Raw genomic sequence first — 20,803 nt, 5'->3', positions numbered from 1 at the left:
CTTAAAGAAAAATACATATTAATATATTTATATTTAACTAGATGGTGGCCCGATTCTAACGCATCGGGTATTTTAGAATATGTATGCGTAGTGTATAGCGCAGCCCACGCTGTACATTGCGCAGCCCACGCTGTACATTGCGCAGCCCACGCTGTACATTGCGCAGCCCACGCTGTACATTGCGCAGCCCACGTTGTACATTGCGCAGCCCACCTATATAGCAATGTGGGCATGATATCCCTGTTAAAAAAAAAAAAGAATTAAAATAAAAAATAGTTATATACTCACCTTCCGTTGGCGCCTGGATCCAGGAAGTGGTTACCGAAGCTTGGGATCCACCGAAGCTCTGCCAAGCCGCTCACGCCGGCCGCCATCTTCTGTTCCCAGGATGCATTGCGAAATTACCCGGATGACTTAGCGGTCCCATATGGACGGAGAAATACAAAAGTTATGGCTCTGGGAAGGAGGGGAGCGAAAAACGAAAACGAAAAAAGCTGGGGTCATGAAGGGGTTAAAAACAGCACCCTTGACACCCTGAAAACTGCTGTCAGTTTTTTAACCCTTCAGGTAATTTTCAGGAATAACTGCAAAGTGGCATGAAAAAATGTATTTTTACCACCTAAATTTCGCTGACTTCTGGCCTGTGTTTCCGGCAGACAATAAGGCCGCTATTTGGCTTGAATTGCCATCACAAACATCAGGACCACGCAATCATGATCTCAGGGCACCGATGGGGATAATAGGAAGCCCCCACACTCTGGTAACCATTTATATGATGTAGTCACTATTGACAGCTGCATCTAAGGGGTTAAACAGATTTGGACGGTGGAAACACTAATCGTGGCTGATGCAGCAAATTGTCAGCTCTAGTGTTCAGCCGACAGCTGCTGGATTGTCACCTGTATGGGGGTGATATCCTCCTATATCTCAGGTCAGTAAAAAAACGTATCGGAGGCCATTAAAGGGTTAATAGCGATAGCCCCCAGTTAGACCGTAATTCCCTATTCCCAGAGTAGGGAATATCTTTCCGATAGCTAGGATCCTGACCAATGGCTGAATGGAGCGGATGTCGATCATGCATACAACAGCTCAATTCATGATTAACCTTTTCACGACATATGACGTACACTTGCATCATAGGTCATGTCCCTGCCTTTGACGCAGACTTGCAAGCCGAGCCCGCATCTTTTCAGGTAAATGATGGCAGTTTTATTCAGCCATCATCTGCTTCTAACAGCGACAGGTGGATTGGAGGTCCGCTCATGGCTGTTAACATGTTAAATGCCGCTTGTCCCTGAACGTTTACCTGACGTTCATAGGGCATCGTGATTTTCACTGTACATAGCTGTGATGATGCACTGCTACATATAGCACAAGCGATAGTCCCCAAGGGGACTAACAAATACAGTAAGACGTGAGAAAAAGGTTTTTAAAAATATGAAAAAAATTGAAAAAATAAAAAAAGTTAAAATCTATTCTTTTGCCCTATTAAAAGTAAAACAAATAAAATACACACATTTGGTATCCGTGCATTCAGAAAAGTCTGATCTATCAAAATACAAACTAAATTAATCTGATTGGTAAACAGCGTAACAAGAAAAAAAAATATTAATTCCAGAATTATGTTTTTATGGTCACCGCAACATTGCAATAAAAGGAGATCAAAAAAATTGTATCTGCTTCAAAATAGTATCATTATAATGTCAGCTCAGTGAGCAAAAAAAAGTGCTCACTAGGGTTGAGCGAAACGGGTCGGCAATTTTCAGAAGTCGCCGACTTTTGCCAAAGTCGGGTTTCATGAAACCCGACCCGACCCCTGTGTGGGGTCGGCCATGAAGTCGGCGATCTTCTGAATCTGGAATCGGAATTCCGATACCGATTCCCGATATGTTTAAGATATCGGGAATTGGTATCGGAATTCAGATTTAAGTGTAAAATAAAGAATTAAAATAAAAAATATCGCTATACTTACGCTCCGATGCGCCCTGGTACTAACCGGGAACCTTCCTTCCTTAGAATCAGCCTTCCAGGACCTTGCGGTGATGTCGCGGCTTGTGATTGGTCGCCCATGTGACCGCTGCGCGACCAATCACAAGCCGCGACGTCACCGTAGGTCCTGGAAGGGCTGATTCTTAGGAAGGAAGGCTGCCGGAACGAAGCCGAGGGTGAGTATATTCCTATTAGGTATATACTCACCCTCGGACACGCCCTGCTTCTTTCCGGCAGCCTTCCTTCCTAAGAATCAGCCCTTCCAGGACCTTCGGTGTCGCGGCTTGTGATTGGTCGCGCAGCGGTCACATGGGCACAAAATGTAGAAATAAACATTTCTGACATGCAAAAACAAAACCCCCCCAATAATGAGTGCCCAATATAGCCCCCTTTCTTTATGGTGACACTCAGCAGCCTCCATCCATAGATTCTGTCAGTTGCTTGATCTGTTTACGATGAACATTGCGTGCAGCGGCCACCACAGCCTCCCAGACACTGTCCCGAGAGGTGGACTGTTTTCCCTCCCTGTAGATCTCACATTTTATGAGGGACCACAGGTTCTCTATGGGGTTCAGATCAGGTGAACAAGGGGGCCATGTCATTATTTTTTCTTCTTTGAGACCTTTACTGGCCGGCCACGCTGTGGAGTAGTTGGAGGGATGTGATGGAGCATTGTCCAGCATGAAAATCATGTTTTTCTTGAACGATCCGACGTCTTCCTGTACCACTGCTTGAAGAAGTTGTCTTCCAGAAACTGGCAGTAAGTCTGGGAGTTGAGCTTCACTCCATCCTCAACCCGAAAAGATCCCACAAGTTCATCTTTGATGATCCCAGCCCATACCAGTCCCCCACCTCCATCTTGTGGCGTCTGAGTCGGAGTGGAGCTCTCTGCCCTTTACTGATCCAGCCTCTGGCCCATCCATCTGGCCCATCAAGAGTCACTCTCATTTCATCAGTCCATGAAACCTGTGAAAAGTCTTAAGATATTTCTTGGCCCAGTCTTGACGTTTTATCTTATGTTTCTTGTTTACAGGTGGTCGTTTTTCAGCCTTCCTTACCTTGGCCATGTCCCTGAGTATCGCACACCTTGTGCTTTTTGTTACTCCAGTAACGTTGCAGCTCTGAAATATGGCAAAACTGGTGGCAAATGGCATCTTGGCAGCTTCACGCTTGATTTTCCTCAATTCATGGGCAGTTATTTTGCGCCTTTTTTGGCCAACACGCTTCTTGCGACCCTGTTGGCTATTTGCCACGAAACGCTTGATTGTTCGGTGATTACGCTTCAAAAGTTTGGCAATTTCAAGACTGCTGCATCCCTCTGCAAGACATCTCACAATTTTGGACTTTTCAGAGCCCGTCAAATCTCTCTTCTGACCCATTTTGCCAAAAGAAAGGAAGTTGCCTAATAATTAAATAATGAAGACCTCTATGGTTGTTGATGCCGGATTACTGTGAGCGCCACCTTGTGGTCGGTGCTCATAGCAATGCAGTAATTCAGCTACATAGGAGCGATCTGAGCTTCGCTCCTATGTAGCAGAGCCGATCGAGTTGTGCCAGCTTCTAGCCTTCCATGGAGGCTATTGCAGCATGGCAAAAGTAAATAAAAAATGTTTTAAAAAATAAGAAAAAAAATGAAAAATACATATAAAAGTTTAAACTACCCCCCTTTTGCCCCATTCAAAATAAAACAAAAAAAATCAAATATATACATATTTGGTATTGGCTCGTTCAGAATAGCGAGAAAAAATTAAAAACTCCAGAACTACGTTTTTTTGGTCGCAGCGACATTGCATTAAAATGCAATAACGGGCGATCAAAAGATTGTATCTGCACCAAAATGGTATCATTAAAAACGCCACCTCGTCGCGCTAAAAATAAGCCCTCACCCGACCCGAGATCACGAAAAATGGAGACGCTACGGGTCTCAGAAAATTGCGCAATTTATTTATTTTTAGCAAAGTTTGGAATTTTTTTTCACCACTTAGATAAAAAAGAACATAGTCATGTTTGGTGTCTATGAACTCGTAATGACCTGGAGAATCATAATGGCATTTAGTGAACCTAGCGAAAAAGCCAAACAAAAAACAAGTGTGGGATGGCACTTTTTTTTCCAATTTCATCGCACTTGGAATTTTTTTCTAGTACTGGACATGGTAAAACCAATCATGTCGTTCGTTCAAAAGTATAACTCGTCCCGCAAAAAACAAGACCTCACATGGCCATATTGCCGGAAAAATACAAAAGTTACGGCTCTGGAAAGAAGGGGAGCGAAAAACGAAAGCGCAAACCAGAAAAAAGCTGGGGTCATGAAGGGGTTAATCTCTTAAATAAAAGAAACTACTATACTTGTTTGGTATCTGCGTATTTGTACTGACCTTGAAAATCATATTGCCAGGTCAGTTTTATCATATAGTCAACATGGTAAATAGAATACCCAAAAAACAATTGTGGAATTGCACTTTTTTTTTTTTGCAACTTCACCGCAGTTGGCATTTTTGTCACGCTTTTCAGTATATCACATGATAAAATGGATAGTGTCACTGAAAAGTAAAACTTGTCCTGCAAAAAAACAGGCCCTCCTACGGCTGTGGAGAAGGAAAAATAAAAAAAAAAAGTTATGTCTCTTGGAAGAGGGGGATGAAGAAACTGAAAAGAAACAAAAGAGCGAAGAAGGGTCTCATGGGTACTTCTACACACTCTGAGGCCCCGATTCATCATTTATGTTTCTCTACATTCCTGGAGCACCGTAATTTGCTACTTTTTTAGTCCTTGCACCTTATACTCTAAGTTCTGTGCCACTTTTTAACGTCTCTCTTTTTTAAATTGTCTTTTTCTTTATTCTTCCTTGACAACCTCGCTTATCCAGATGGTTTAAATTCAGAAAGTGAAACTTTCACCAAAAGATGCAATTTTTGGGTGAATCTCACTCAACCTCCTGCCTAGGATAAAGACTCTTGGTGCATTATTGGGACTTCTTGGTGATGAAAAAAGTCACAAAAAACCTAAAATTTTTGATATTGTGACGAATTCATGAACCAGGACCGCCATTTTGAAGAATTTATAGCAATAAAATCTCAGGAGTTACCAATGAACGAAAAAAAAGGTGACTTCAATAAACCCCAAATGATGATTCGGAGCCTTATTCTTTATTCCATCTTCATTAAAAATACACAACTATAGGGGAGGAAGTACAAACAAAGAGCTGAGGCAGTTTCGCCCGGCTTACGCTTCAGCTGGTGTTTACACTGACTGTGACTTTTAATGAAGACGCAAAATGAATTTTCAGTAGTGCCGGTGACTGCTGCCTCCATTCTTTATTTTATACTATAGAAGACTCTGGCCTATAAATGCAGTAAGATAGACGAGACCACAACAATTAGAGACCGGAGTGATTATGGGATAAGTGATCGCTTCCTCCAGATCACACATGCTCATTGCCCACGTGCCCAGAACAAGGCATTAAAGGGAACTTGTCACCCCCAAAATCGAAGGTGAGCTAAGCCCATCGGCATCAGGGGCTTATCTACAGCATTCTGTAATGCTGTAGATAAGCCCCCGATGTATCCTGAAAGATGAGAAAAAGAGGTTAGATTATACTCACCCAGGGGTGGTCCGGTCCGGGGCCTCCCATCTTAATCAGATGATGTCCTCTTCTTGTCTTCATGCTGCGGCTCCGGCGCAGGTGTACTTTATCTCCATGTTGGGGGCAGAGCAAAGTACTGCAGTGCGCAGGTGCCGGGAAAGGTCAGAGAGGCCCAGCGCCTGCGCACTGCAGTACTTTGCTCTGCCCCCAACATGGAGATAAAGTACACCTGCGCCGGAGCCACAGCGTGAATACAAGAGGACGTCATCGTAAGAAGATGGGAGGCGCCGGACCGGACCGCGATGCCCATCGTACCGGGACCGCCCCTGGGTGAGTATAATCTAACCTCTTTTTCTCATCTTTCAGGATACATCGGGGGCTTATCTACAGCATTACAGAATGCTGCAGATAAGCCTCCGATGCCGGTGGGCTTAGCTTACCTTCGATTTTGGGGGTGACAGATTCCCTTTAATCTTACATCTGTTTATATGGGATCAGTGCTCATTCTAACATTGATGTGTGCACCATTGTGCCAGTAAAACAATGTCATTATAGGCCACAGAAAAACATAAGGCAGACCTTCCCTGACAAAGGCACCTGTTAGCAGCGAAACATGCGAGATTACTCTCATGGTGTCAGTCTGACTCCACTTCCTTCAGATGCGCTGATATTACTGGAGATGGGATAATCGAGTCGCCGGACTGCGAGTCAGTAATCTATGACCGCAGGACAGGAAGACCACTAAACTCCTCTTTTCTAGAGGCTCTTCTTTTGATTAGCCAGGCTGGTGTGCCGCCATCATTGCAGCCTGCACATGTCACACCAGCCGGGAAAAGAAGAGCTTGTCGGGCCTGCAGGAGAAAAAAAAGAAGAGCTTGTCGGGCCTGCAGGAGAAAAAAAAGAAGAGCTTGTCGGGCCTGCAGGAAAGAATCAAAAAAAAAAGAAGAGCTTGTGAGGCCTGCAGGAAAGAATAATAAAAAAAAAAAGAAGAGCTTGTCCACGACAAGCACCCTACAGAGAGGGGATCTACCCACCATCTGGACAGGAACCTACAGGATTTAAAGGGGCGGTCCCCCTCACCACTCCAGTTTGTGTTTCAGAGTATAAGGGACGCCGCCATTGAGTTAGTACACAATCATATATACTTAAACATTACTAAATACCATCACCTCTATAGAGTGATAACTAAAGGCACACCTTCCAATAGAGTGCAGGAATCCAGTGATTAACTACGGGTGGGAATGTGCGGGTGCTGTCGTGGACTCTGTAAAATCCTATTACCGGTAAGTAAAAAACGGTTTTCCTATCGCCACGACAGCACCCTACGAGAGACTTTCAAAGACTAATCACCTGGGCGGTACTACAGCACTAAGTACTGAACGGCCAAAGTCTAAATTTGCCTTAGATGATAGATCTAAACGGTAGTGCTTAAAAAAGGTGGAAGGAGATGACCAAGTTGCCGCCTTACATATCACGTCTATGGAGACGTCTGCTTTTTCCACCCAGGATGAGGCCATGGCTCGAGTGGAGTGGGCTTTGATGCCTTCTGGCGGTATCTGTCCTTTGGCAGAATAAGCAAGACATATTGCATCTCTGATCCATCTAGCGATAGAACCTTTCTTGGATTCTGAAAAGAAAAACAGAGCCCTACTCTGCCTCCAAGGCTCTGTCTTTTGTAGATATTCTAATACTGCTCTTCTAACATCTAGCATATGACATTTCTGCTCCTCTGCTGAAACTGGATTGTCACAAAATGATGGTAAATATATCTCTTGACTTCTGTGGAACTTAGAAGCTACCTTTGGCAAATATGCTGGATCTGGTTTTAACACAATCTTATCCTGAAAGACCATTAAATAGGTAGGTTCTACCGACAAAGCTTGTATATCACTAACCCTTCTAGCAGAGGTCAAAGCTACTAGAAGGACTGTCTTTAAAGTCAGTATTTTAATGGAGACAGAAGCTAACGGCTCAAAGGGGGGTTCCGTTAAGGCATCCAAAACCAAGTTTAGATCCCATGGCGGTAAACTAGCAATATGGACCGGGTTGCTACGCTCAATAGCTTTAATAAACCTCGATACCCATCTATTTCCTGCCACATTGCTGTTATATAAAGCTGCTAAGGCAGATATCTGAACTCTAAGAGTATTAACCGCTAATCCCAATTCCCGGCCTCTCTGCAAGAACTCCAGAATTGCTGGAATTGGAACCTTATCTGTTAAAGGATGTTGATGAAAGGCTAGGAACTTCTTCGAGTACATCTTTGTCGTAACCTCCTTCCGACTACTTAAAAGGGTGGATATTAAGGCGTCTGAGAACCCCTTCCGAGCTAAGAACTCCCGCTCAAATTCCACGCCATCAGATGCAGAGAGTCCACATTGGGGTGACAAACGGACCTTGAGAAAGAAGTTCCGGACTTGAGGGCAACACCCAGGGGTCTGTCACTGACATCGCCCTGAGTAGAGAGAACCATGGCCTTCTGGGCCAGAAGGGGGCGATTAAGATCACTCTCGCTTTCTCCTCCCTGATCTTCCTGAGTACCAGAGGGATCAGACACATTGGGGGAAATGCATATGCTAGCGAAAAATCCCATTGAATCTGAAGGGAATCCACTATAAGAGGCTTGTCTGCTACCGGAAGGGATGCAAATCTCTCGACCTGCCTGTTTTCCCTCGTAGCAAACAGATCTATAACTGGCAGCCCCCAAAGTCTGACTATCTGATTGACTATTGGCCGATCAAGAGACCATTCCCCCTGACGTAGAGAATGACGGCTGAGGTAATCTGCTTCCACATTGTTCTCCCCCCGTATGTGTATCCCTGACAAGAAAAGGAAGTGGGCTTCTGCTATGATAAGTGTGTCTGCAGTAGTGCTCATTAGCGATCTTGACCTTGTTCCTCCCTGATGGTTGAGATACGCTACAACAGTCATGTTGTCGATCTGTACGCTCACATGCGAATTCTGTAGTATTGGTAGGAATCTGAGCAGGGAATATTTGACCGCTGTAAGTTCTTTCCAGTTTGAGGATCTCTGGGTTTCTAGAAGAGACCACTGTCCCTGAGTCCAAACACTTCCCATGTGAGCCCCCCAACCTATTGGGCTGGCGTCGGTTGTGACCGTGTTGTCTGGTACTATTCCTCAATGTACCCCTTTTGACAGATGTCCGATATCCAGCCACCATTCTAGACTGTAGAGCAGAGGTGTCAAACTGCATTCCTCGAGGGCCGCCAATAGGTCATGTTTTCAGGATTTCCTTGTATTGCACAGGTGATAATTTAATCACCTGCACAGAATGATTCCAGCACCTTGTGGAATGCTAAGGAAATCCTGAAAACATGACCTGTTGGCGGCCCTCGAGGAATGCAGTTTGACACCTCTGCTGTAGAGAGTGGCGGCTGATAGTCTGAGTCTTCCATTTAGACGACCTTGGAGACTCTTTTCTGCATCCAGTATTTCTAATTGCAAAACCCGCGTGTGGAATTGAGCCCACTGAATGGCCGGTATGCAAGATGTCAATGACCCCAGAAGGGACATTGCATCCCTTAAGGTTAGATCTGGATTGTCCTTTACAGTCCTGATTTTCTGAATAATTCCTCTGCTTCTTTTCTTCTGGAAGAAAACATAGCTGCTCTTCTGAATTTAGCAAAATACCGAGGAAGATCTGACTTGTAGAGATCTTCCTGTAGAGATGATATTATACAAGCGGGTTTTACACTGAACAAATGAATTACCCACAACTAGGAACTCATCCAAGTAGGGTATGACTAATGTATCTTGTTCTCTGACATAGGCCATTACTTCCGAAATGATTTTTGTAAACACCCTCGGTGCCATAGATAATCCAAATGGCATTGCCGTAAACTGAAAATGTCTGACCTGATTGTTTAACCGCACCGCCATTCTGAGGAACCGCTGGTGATCCTTGTGAATGGGTAGATGGTAGTACGCATCTTTTAGATCCAGGACTGTCATATAACACCTGGGAAAAAGAAGTTTGGTTGCTGATTTAATGGATTCCATTTTAAAGGCATGGTATTGTAGAAACGTATTCAGCTTCCGTAAATTTATGATGGTTCGAAAGGATCCATCAGGCTTGGAGATTAAAAATAAAGGGGAATAGAATCCCCTTCTTCCTGATCTTTTGGTACCTCAACAATAACCTCCTTTTGTCTCAACAGCTGAATCTCTTTTTCCAGGGCCTGTTGTTGATTTGAGGAACTAAGGGTAGTTAACAAAGAAATTGGGCGCACTGCTATATGTATATAAGGTAATACCAAGGGTGCGAACACAGTAGTAAAACTATAGAAGATCAAAACGAAAGAAAAGCACTACTGCAGAAGGTCGCACACCATAAAAAACCATAAACCAATTATATAAAATGTACAAACTGATTTTATTGACAGATCAAAACCACACCACAAACAATAAAAACATAGTTAAAAACATGCAAAAAACACCAAAAACACACAGGAAAATAGAGACCATGGTTTAGTGTGGCAACGCAGTCTAACACTATCCTATTGGCTCATGGGGTGATGCATAAAAAATGAATGAGGTTGGACAAAGCCATAATAGCCCAAAGGGCACATACAGCCGTGCAAGAAGCAAAAGGTATATAGCACAGGATGGCTGTCCAAAAAAACCTTTATATGTACAAAGCCCCGAATGAGAGACCAGGAGAGCGGGTCACCTGTATAAAATAGTACCACTAGATATCAAACGATAAGCAGGAGAAGCCCTCCCATAAGTATACAACCTGGTGTAGTGATGCCCCACGCGTATCGCCTGGTAGACCAGGCTTCGTCAGGGTGTTTTTTGCATGTTTTTAACTATGTTTTTATTGTTTCTGGTGTGGTTTTGATCTGCCAATAAAATCAGTTTGTACATTTTATATAATTGGTTTATGGTTTTTTATGGTGTGCGACCTTCTGCAGTAGTGCTTTTCTTTCGTTTTGAACTAAGGGTAGTTAACACATAGTAATCAGGAGGCATCTCCTGAAATTCCAGCTTTAATCCTGACGCAATTATACCCAAAATCCAGCTGCTAGATGATATCCTGGCCCATTGATTATAGTAATATTTAAGTCTACCCCCTACTGGTATATTATCAGTAATTGCGTCTACGTCTTGAATACGATGATGAAGTATTGAAGTCTGAACCTTTCTTCCTTGGCACCGTCGGCTCCCAATCCCGGCTCGAGTAGGGTTTTCGGTAGGGCATGCGTCTCTTGAAGGTATTCCTAAAGGTGGGATTGAACACTTTAGGAAATCCCTTCTTCCTATCCTCTGCTTTGGCGAGAATGTCATCCAATACGGGGCCAAATAAGTACTCACCCCTGCATGGAATCGTACATAGTTTAGCTCTAGCCTGAGCATCCCCTTTCCAGGTCTTAAGCCATAGGGCTCACCAGGCAGAATTCGATAGCCCGGCTGATTTGGCTGCAAGTTTCAGTGAATCAACCGATGCATCCGCCAAATATGCCACACCATCACGGATCTGGGATAGGGAGTCTAGCAATCTGTCTCTAGGAACTTTAGACTTTAGCTGTTCTTCCAGCTGAGCTATCCAGACCATAACCGATCGGGCAGTGCAGGTACTTGCAATTGCCAGTTTAAATGCTCCTGACGAAGATTCCCAAACCTTCTTTAAGAACATGTCTGCTTTCCTATCAGACGGATCCTTCAGAAGGCCTACATCCTCCAGTGGTAAAGTGCCTGACTTAGATGTGGAAGCCACGGCTGCGTCCACTTTAGGGACCTTCACCCACTCTGCTAGAACCTTATCATCAAAGGGATATCTTCTCTTTGCGGACGATGGCAAAAACCCTTTATCCTGCTTATCCCATTCGCGTTTAATAAGGTCCTTAACCGTGTCGACTACGGGAAACGACCTACGACTCCTCTGTCACAACCCTGCAAACATTATATCCTGGGCAGATTTCGGCTCCTTGTTCTCCGTAACTTCCATGGTTGTGCGAACCGCCTTGACTAATATATCCATACAATCTACCGAGAAACATGAAACTTCCCTCTTCATCTGAGGAGGATGGTGATGAGAAACCTGAACATTCGCCCTCCTGTAAGGATGGACTAGATCCTGGCGATACCTCCAAAGATTTCTCATGTCGACTGCCTTTAAGGGAAAAATTTATCTCTTCCCTGATGACCGCCCTGAGGTCTGATGCACGCAGGGGAGCCTCTTCCTCTAAGGTCCGACATATACAAGCCTGGCAAAGCTTTTTAGTATAGCTATCAGGCAAAGGTATTGTGCATAATGCACACTGTCTATGCTTAGTTTTAGCTGTTATTTTGGCCTAAAACAAAACACAGAAAATGGACCACATCAGCTACTAGGTGTGTCTTTATACATTCACCAAAGGCTGGACTTCATACTACCGGTTTTGGAGGCGGCGAATCCACATGTGACGCTGGGGCGCTTGAACGCTGCTGCCCCCGTACCACACTGCTGCTACTCCTTGAACGGCTGCTCTTGCTGCGCTCAGGTACTTCCACCTGAAGGTGCCCTGTGTCCCCGACATGTTGCCACATGCTGCAGCCACAGACACCGCTGTTTAAATCATGCAGCCGCGCCACCTCCCCCGGAAGTGATCCCATCTACTTCCGGGTCCCAAGGCGCTGAAGAGACGCCGAGCCGGCGCCGCGCTCCCGGGCGGCACTGCCCGACCCCTGGAACCACGAATCCATCTGGCCAGACGAGGGGGGGGGGCTGCAAGCAGGACACCCCCCCCGACGCTGCTTCCAGCGACCCCGACTCTGCCGTTCCCACGGATACCCCGCAGAGGCTGGAGGACCTGGGTAAGACTTCGTGCTTCCGCACCTGTATGCTCCCATCTAGGACAGGAACCCAAACTGGAGTGGTGAGGGGGACCACCCCTTTAAATCCTGTAGGTTCCTGTCCAGATGGTGGGCGGATCCCCTCTCTCGTAGGGTGCTGTCGTGGTGATAGGAAAAGAAGAGCTTGTCGGGCCTGCGGGAAAGAAAAAGAAGAGCTTGTCGGGCCTGCGGGAAAGAAAAAGAAGAGCTTGTCGGGCCTGCGGGAAAGAAAAAGAAGAGCTTGTCGGGCCTGCGGGAAAGAAAAAGAAGAGCTTGTCGGGCCTGCGGGAAAGAAAAAGAAGAGCTTGTCGGGCCTGCGGGAAAGAAAAAGAAGAGCTTGTCGGGCCTGCGGGAAAGAAAAAGAAGAGCTTGTCGGGCCTGCGGGAAAGAAAAAGAAGAGCTTGTCGGGCCTGCGGGAAAGAAAAATAAGAGCTTGTCGGGCCTGCGGGAAAGAAAAAGAAGAGCTTGTCGGGCCTGCGGGAAAGAAAAAGAAGAGCTTGTCGGGCCTGCGGGAAAGAAAAAGAAGAGCTTGTCGGGCCTGCGGGAAAGAAAAAAAAGAGCTTGTCGGGCCTGCGGGAAAGAAAAAGAAGAGCTTGTCGGGCCTGCGGGAAAGAAAAAGAAGAGCTTGTCGGGCCTGCGGGAAAGAAAAAGAAGAGCTTGTCGGGCCTGCGGGAAAGAAAAAGAAGAGCTTGTCGGGCCTGCAGGAAAGAAAAAGAAGAGCTTGTCGGGCCTGCGGGAAAGAAAAAGAAGAGCTTGTCGGGCCTGCGGGAAAGAAAAAGAGGTTAAAGGGAACCTGTCACCCCCAAAATTGATGGTGAGGTAAGCTCACCGGCATCAGGGGCTTCTCTACAGCATTCTGTAATGCATTCTGTAATGCTGTAGATAAGCCCCCGATGTTACCTGAAAGAGGAGAAAAAGAGGTTATAATATACTCACCTGGGCGGTCCCTGGTCAAATGGGTGTCTCAGGTCCGCTCCGGTGCTTCCTATCTTCATTCCATGATGTCCTCTTCTGGTCTCCGCGCTGCTGCTTCGGCGCAGGCGTACTTTGTCTGTCCTGTTGAGGGCAGAGCAAAGTACTGCAGTGCGCAGGCACCAGGCCTCTCTGACCTTACCGGCACCTGCGCACTGCAGTACTTTGCTCTGCCCTCAACAGGACAAAGTATGCCTGTGCCGGAGGCGCGAAGACCAGAAGAGGACGTCATGGAATGAAGATGGGAGGCCCCGGAGCGGACCTGAGACGCCCATTTGACCGCGGACCAGCACCGGGACCGCCCCTGGGTGAGTATAATCTAACCTCTTTTTCTCCTCTTTCAGGTAACATCGGGGCTCATCTACAGCATTACAGAATGCATTACAGAATGCTGTAGACAAGCCCCTGATACCCATGAGCTTACCTCACCATCGATTTTGGGGGTGACAGGTTCGCTTTAAGAGGTTGGGGGACCTCCAAAAAATAAAGAGAGGCGGCGACAGATGACGGACAGGTCCAGTGGTCCGGATAAGGCTAACCACACCCGTGTCCCCGGTCTCCTCCGGACGCTGAGAGGTTTCCATGTTTGCTCTAACAACCTTTGTGTTGGATAAATCCAATCTTTGCTGTTCGCGGTCGGCTCCGTTCACACTGTTTGTATAAGGGAGAAGCGACGCAGAGATCTCTACACCTAGAACAATAACACAATTCCCCACAACTGGATCACTGCTGAATCCCCCCAATAATCACAGGGAACACAGCTGTCTACAGGGGACAATGTGCGCATGTGCAGCAGGGAGGCCCGGGACCAGAACCTGCTCTACCTGTCCTGTACAAATAACTGATTGTGCTCCGCTCCCCCTTTTGTTCTCTCCTCCAGCTCATCCCCTCCATGTACAGAAGAGAGGAGCCGCCATCAGCTCCGCACCGCGACCTCCGCTCCGCACCCAGGAACATCCAGGGAGGGTCAGAGAGGAACGACAGGAAAACCGGCAGTGACCGGAGCCGAGAACTCACACCTACCTCCACCTGCAGAGCGGCCCCGCCGTGTGCGGACAGGACCTGTGTGACGTCACCGTCATGTGATCAGTCACATGGGGAGGAGTCACATGATCAGGGGCGGAGCTCCAGGGTTCTCAGTGTCTGCAGGATTCTGCTGTGCTGGATGATGTCTAGTATCATAGAAGAGGATGGAGCGGAGCCGTGTGTGTAATGTGTGCGGAGCGGAGCCGTGTGTGTAATGTGTGCGGAGCGGAGCCGTGTGTGTAATGTGTGCGGAGCGGAGCCGTGTGTGTAATGTGTGCGGAGCGGAGCCGTGTGTGTAATGTGTGCGGAGCGGAGCCGTGTGTGTAATGTGTGCGGAGCGGAGCCGTGTGTGTAATGTGTGCGGAGCGGAGCCGTGTGTGTAATGTGTGCGGAGCGGAGCCGTGTGTGTAATGTGTGCGGAGCGGAGCCGTGTGTGTAATGTGTGCGGAGCGGAGCCGTGTGTGTAATGTGTGCGGAGCGGAGCCGTGTGTGTAATGTGTGCGGAGCGGAGCCGTGTGTGTAATGTGTGCGGAGCGGAGCCGTGTGTGTAATGTGTGCGGAGCGGAGCCGTGTGTGTAATGTGTGCGGAGCGGAGCCGTGTGTGTAATGTGTGCGGAGCCGTGTGTGTAATGTGTGCGGAGCCGTGTGTGTAATGTGCGCGGAGCGGAGCCGTGTGTGTAATGTGCGCGGAGCGGAGCCGTGTGTGTAATGTGCGCGGAGCCGTGTGTGTAATGTGTGCGGAGCGGAGCCGTGTGTGTAATGTGTGCGGAGCGGAGCCGTGTGTGTAATGTGTGCGGAGCGGAGCCGTGTGTGTAATGTGTGCGGAGCGGAGCCGTGTGTGTAATGTGTGCGGAGCGGAGCCGTGTGTGTAATGTGTGCGGAGCGGAGCCGTGTGTGTAATGTGTGCGGAGCCGTGTGTGTAATGTGTGCGGAGCCGTGTGTGTAATGTGCGCGGAGCGGAGCCGTGTGTGTAATGTGCGCGGAGCGGAGCCGTGTGTGTAATGTGCGCGGAGCCGTGTGTGTAATGTGTGCGGAGCGGAGCCGGGTGTGTAATGTGTGCGGAGCGGAGCCGTGTGTGTAATGTGTGCGGAGCGGAGCCGTGTGTGTAATGTGTGCGGAGCGGAGCCGTGTGCGTAATGTGTGCGGAGCGGAGCCGTGTGTGTAATGTGTGCGGAGCGGAGCCGTGTGTGTAATGTGTGCGGAGCGGAGCCGTGTGTGTAATGTGTGCGGAGCGGAGCCGTGTGTGTAATGTGTGCGGAGCCGTGTGTGTAATGTGTGCGGAGCGGAGCCGTGTGTGTAATGTGTGCGGAGCAGAGCCGTGTGTGTAATGTGTGCGGAGCGGAGCCGTGTGTGTAATGTGTGCGGAGCGGAGCCGTGTGTGTAATGTGTGCGGAGCGGAGCCGTGTGTGTAATGTGTGCGGAGCGGAGCCGTGTGTGTAATGTGTGCGGAGCGGAGCCGTGTGTGTAATGTGTGCGGAGCGGAGCCGTGTGTGTAATGTGTGCGGAGCGGAGCCGTGTGTGTAATGTGTGCGGAGCGGAGCCGTGTGTGTAATGTGTGCGGAGCGGAGCCGTGTGTGTAATGTGTGCGGAGCGGAGCCGTGTGTAATGTGTGCGGAGCGGAGCCGTGTGTGTAATGTGTGCGGAGCGGAGCCGTGTGTGTAATGTGTGCGGAGCGGAGCCGTGTGTGTAATGTGTGCGGAGCGGAGCCGTGTGTGTAATGTGTGCGGAGCGGAGCCGTGTGTGTAATGTGTGCGGAGCCGTGTGTGTAATGTGTGCGGAGCCGTGTGTGTAATGTGCGCGGAGCGGAGCCGTGTGTGTAATGTGCGCGGAGCGGAGCCGTGTGTGTAATGTGCGCGGAGCCGTGTGTGTAATGTGTGCGGAGCGGAGCCGTGTGTGTAATGTGTGCGGAGCGGAGCCGTGTGTGTAATGTGTGCGGAGCGGAGCCGTGTGTGTAATGTGTGCGGAGCGGAGCCGTGTGTGTAATGTGTGCGGAGCGGAGCCGTGTGTGTAATGTGTGCGGAGCGGAGCCGTGTGTGTAATGTGTGCGGAGCGGAGCCGTGTGTGTAATGTGTGCGGAGCCGTGTGTGTAATGTGTGCGGAGCCGTGTGTGTAATGTGTGCGGAGCCGTGTGTGTAATGTGCGCGGAGCGGAGCCGTGTGTGTAATGTGCGCGGAGCGGAGCCGTGTGTGTAATGTGCGCGGAGCCGTGTGTGTAATGTGTGCGGAGCGGAGCCGGGTGTGTAATGTGTGCGGAGCGGAGCCGTGTGTGTAATGTGTGCGGAGCGGAGCCGTGTGCGTAATGTGTGCGGAGCGGAGCCGTGTGCGTAATGTGTGCGGAGCGGAGCCGTGTGTGTAATGTGTGCGGAGCGGAGCCGTGTGTGTAATGTGTGCGGAGCGGAGCCGTGTGTGTAATGTGTGCGGAGCGGAGCCGTGTGTGTAATGTGTGCGGAGCGGAGCCGTGTGTGTAATGTGTGCGGAGCGGAGCCGTGTGTGTAATGTGTGCGGAGCGGAGCCGTGTGTGTAATGTGTGCGGAGCGGAGCCGTGTGTGTAATGTGTGCGGAGCGGAGCCGTGTGTGTAATGTGTGCGGAGCGGAGCCTTGTGTGTAATGTGTGCGGAGCGGAGCCGTGTGTGTAATGTGTGCGGAGCGGAGCCGTGTGTGTAATGTGTGCGGAGCGGAGCCGTGTGTGTAATGTGTGCGGAGCGGAGCCGTGTGTGTAATGTGTGCGGAGCGGAGCCGTGTGTGTAATGTGTGCGGAGCGGAGCCGTGTGTGTAATGTGTGCGGAGCGGAGCCGTGTGTGTAATGTGTGCGGAGCGGAGCCGTGTGTGTAATGTGTGCGGAGCGGAGCCGTGCGTGTAAAGTGTGCGGAGCGGAGCCGTGCGTGTAATGTGTGCGGAGCGGAGCCGTGCGTGTAATGTGTGCGGAGCGGAGCCGTGCGTGTAATGTGTGCGGAGCGGAGCCGCGTGTGTAATGTGTGCGGAGCCGTGTGTGTAATGTGAGCGGAGCCATGTATGTAATGTGCATGGAGCGGAGCCGTGTGTGTAATGTGTGCGGAGCGGAGCCGCGTGTGTAATGTGAACAGAGCCGTGTGTGTAATGTGTGCGGAGCCGTGTGTGTAATGTGTGCGGAGCGGAGCCGTGTGTGTAATGTGTGCGGAGCGGAGCCGTGTGTGTAATGTGTGCGGAGCGGAGCCGTGTGTGTAATGTGTGCGGAGCGGAGCCGTGTGTGTAATGTGTGCGGAGCGGAGCCGTGTGTGTAATGTGTGCGGAGCGGAGCCGTGTGTGTAATGTGTGCGGAGCGGAGCCGTGTGTGTAATGTGTGCGGAGCGGAGCCGTGCGTGTAATGTGTGCGGAGCGGAGCCGTGCGTGTAAAGTGTGCGGAGCGGAGCCGTGCGTGTAAAGTGTGCGGAGCGGAGCCGTGCGTGTAATGTGTGCGGAGCGGAGCCGTGCGTGTAATGTGTGCGGAGCGGAGCCGCGTGTGTAATGTGTGCGGAGCCGTGTGTGTAATGTGAGCGGAGCCATGTATGTAATGTGCATGGAGCGGAGCCGTGTGTGTAATGTGTGCGGAGCGGAGCCGCGTGTGTAATGTGCGTAGAGCAGTGTGTGTAATGTGCGTGGAGCGGAGCCGTGTGTGTAATGTGTGCGGAGCCGTGTGTGTAATGTGTGCGGAGCGGAGCCGTGTGTGTAATGTGTGCAGAGCCGCGTGTGTAATGTGAGCGGAGCGGTGTGTGTAATGTGTGTGGAGCGGAGCCGTGTGTGTAATGTGTGCGGAGCGGAGCTGTCTGTAATGTGTGCGGAGCGGAGCCGTGTGTGTAATGTGCGTGGAGCGGAGCCGTGTGTGTAATGTGCGTGGAGCGGAGCCGTGTGTGTAATGTGAGCTGAGCCGTGTGTGTAATGTGTGCGGAGCGGAGCCGTGTGTGTAATGTGCGTGGAGCGGAGCCGTGTGTGTAATGTGTGCGGAGCCGTGTGTGTAATGTGTGCGGAGCCGTGTGTGTAATGTGTGCGGAGCGGAGCCGTGTGTGTAATGTGAGCGGAGCCGTGTGTGTAATGTGTGCGGAGCGGAGCCGTGTGTGTAATGTGTGCAGAGCCGTGTGTGTAATGTGTGCGGAGCTGTGTGTGTAATGTATGCGGAGCAGAGCCGTGTGTGTAATGTGTGCTGAGCGGAGCCGTGTGTGTAATGTGAGCGGAGCAGTGTGTGTAATGGTGCAGAGCGGAGCCGCGTGTGTAATGTGAGCGGAGCGGTGTGTGTAATGTGTGTGGAGCGGAGCCGTGTGTGTAATGTGCGTGGAGCGGAGCCGTGTGTGTAATGTGCGTGGAGCGGAGCCGTGTGTGTAATGTGAGCTGAGCGGTGTGTGTAATGGTGCAGAGCGGAGCCGCGTGTGTAATGTGAGCGGAGCGGTGTGAGTAATGTGTGTGGAGCGGAGCCGTGTGTGTGATGTGTGCGGAGCGGAGCCCTGTGTGTAATGTGCGTAGAGCAGTGTGTGTAATGTGCGTAGAGCAGTGTGTGTAATGTGCGCGGAGCGGTGTGTGTAATGTGAGCGGAGCGGTGTGTGTAATGTGTGTGGAGCGGAGCGGTGTGTGTAATGTGAGCGGAGCGGTGTGTGTAATGTGTGTGGAGCGGAGCCGTGTGTGTAATGTGCGTGGAGCGGCCCCTTATCAGCCTGAGAATACCAGCCCCAGCTGTCAGTTTTGCTTTGCTGGTTATCAGATATCCAGGGGAATGCACGCTTTTGTTTGTAGCGCGGGCCGCGGGTGGTGAATACTCTCATCAGCCGCCTCCTGCTCTCATTGTTATCGCTTGAATATGATTCTCCTCTGCTCGTGCTGATCTCTGACAGAGCGGGGAGAAGGATGAGGCCGGTCCTCAGTGCCGGGGTAACAGCGCTAACTGTACGGCCGGCGTCACACTGGCGTTTTAAATGGCCGAGTGCAATGCGATACAAAATCGCATTGCACTCGGACCAATGTTCAGCTATGGGGCAGCTCCCAGCAGCCGACTTTTTGTCGGCCGTTTTCTTCGGTCTGAGACAATCGCAGCATGCTGCGATTGTCTCGGACCGAGGAATACTCTGGGCTCATTCGCACCCATATAAGCCTATAGGTGCGAGTGAGACAGCGCACTCCACTCGGATATCATCAGTGCTGTGCGTTATAAGCGGACCCCAGCAATGGAGGAGATTGAGCAATTCATTTCTCCGCCTCCTCCGCAGCTGTGCAAGAGAATCGGAGCACAGACGCATGACACTCGGCTCCTGCTCTGCTGTGAGCAGGAACCGAGGGTCACTAGCATATTGCACCCGATGATCTTGCATCGGATGCAATACGCTAGTGTGGCGCCGGCCTACCACTCCTTCCCAGGCGCCGGTGTGTGTCGCACTGATGACACAGATTTCATCCGTGTGCTGGATGTTTTGACGTCTGTGCTGCTGTTAAAAAACAGAGGTGGCAGCGTGTTTTGCCCTCAGACACACGGTCCATGGAAGCACTGACGTGCAGAGACCCATTCACATGTCAGTGTCTCTGGAATGTGTGAAAACCGTCACCACAAGTACCGGACACACTGACGTCTGAGCGAGACCTTACTCTGGTCGCCATTCGGTCACTAGTGACTTCACCACCACCATCATCACATGACGAGCCGACCCTTCCAAGCCTTCCAGTCCTTCCTGAGCCTACAGAAAGTTATTCACATCCGTCAGGAGATTTTCACACAATCCTCTCGGGCCGCTATATGGTTTTGTTTCTTTGACTTTACCTCCATGTTGGTGGTATTTTCCATTTAACCCTTCCTGGCTGTGGTATAATGACTTTTTCTGTATAGCGTGGAGAATATCATAACGGTATAGACACTGTGCGTGGAGCTAAGTGAGGATATACACAACACCAATAATGTATCCTATCGTGGTTAGCCAAGCATACATAAATACCTACAAAGAAAGGCACCACATACAAAATATCATTAAAAAGTCCTTTATTAATAACAAACCACAAAGTGGTCATCATAAAATTGCCTAATCTGGCAAAGGTGAGACACAACAAAAACAAAACAATGGTGGACACATAGACCTGGAAATAACATCAAAACATATATATGCACTAAGTGTGACAATATACTGAACAAATGGGAGATAGGTATATTAAATATATAGCGTGGCAAGGCACATGATCAGAGATATAAAATGTAACAGAACAGAAATAAGTATAATAGCTTTAATATTGCACATAGGGCCGGTGTATAAACAGTGAAAATCACAAGGTTTAAGTAAACCACATGTACCGATCCATGAGAAACATAGAAAACGCCATTGCCAAACAATTGAATCACTAAAACTACCTACAAAACACGTGTTTTACCCAAATGAAGAAAGGGATCCAGGAGTCCACCACACCCGACGCGCGT

General features: G+C 49.3%; 1 protein-coding gene across 1 annotated transcript in view; it reads right to left on the bottom strand.

The window, feature by feature from the left end:
• The window catches only part of LOC143793424 (uncharacterized), a 112,098-nt gene extending 97,581 nt beyond the window's left edge, over positions 1–14,517 (bottom strand). The window contains exon 1 of the mRNA XM_077280382.1: positions 14,402–14,517. The gene's annotated coding sequence lies outside the window, so the exon portion shown is untranslated. The remainder of the gene's footprint in view (positions 1–14,401) is intronic.
• Positions 14,518–20,803: the final 6,286 nt, after the last annotated feature.

The sequence above is a fragment of the Ranitomeya variabilis genome, chromosome 1 (assembly GCF_051348905.1).
Source record: "Ranitomeya variabilis isolate aRanVar5 chromosome 1, aRanVar5.hap1, whole genome shotgun sequence".
Classification (NCBI taxonomy): Eukaryota; Metazoa; Chordata; class Amphibia; order Anura; family Dendrobatidae; genus Ranitomeya; species Ranitomeya variabilis.
This window is presented reverse-complemented; position numbering and strand designations above follow the sequence as displayed.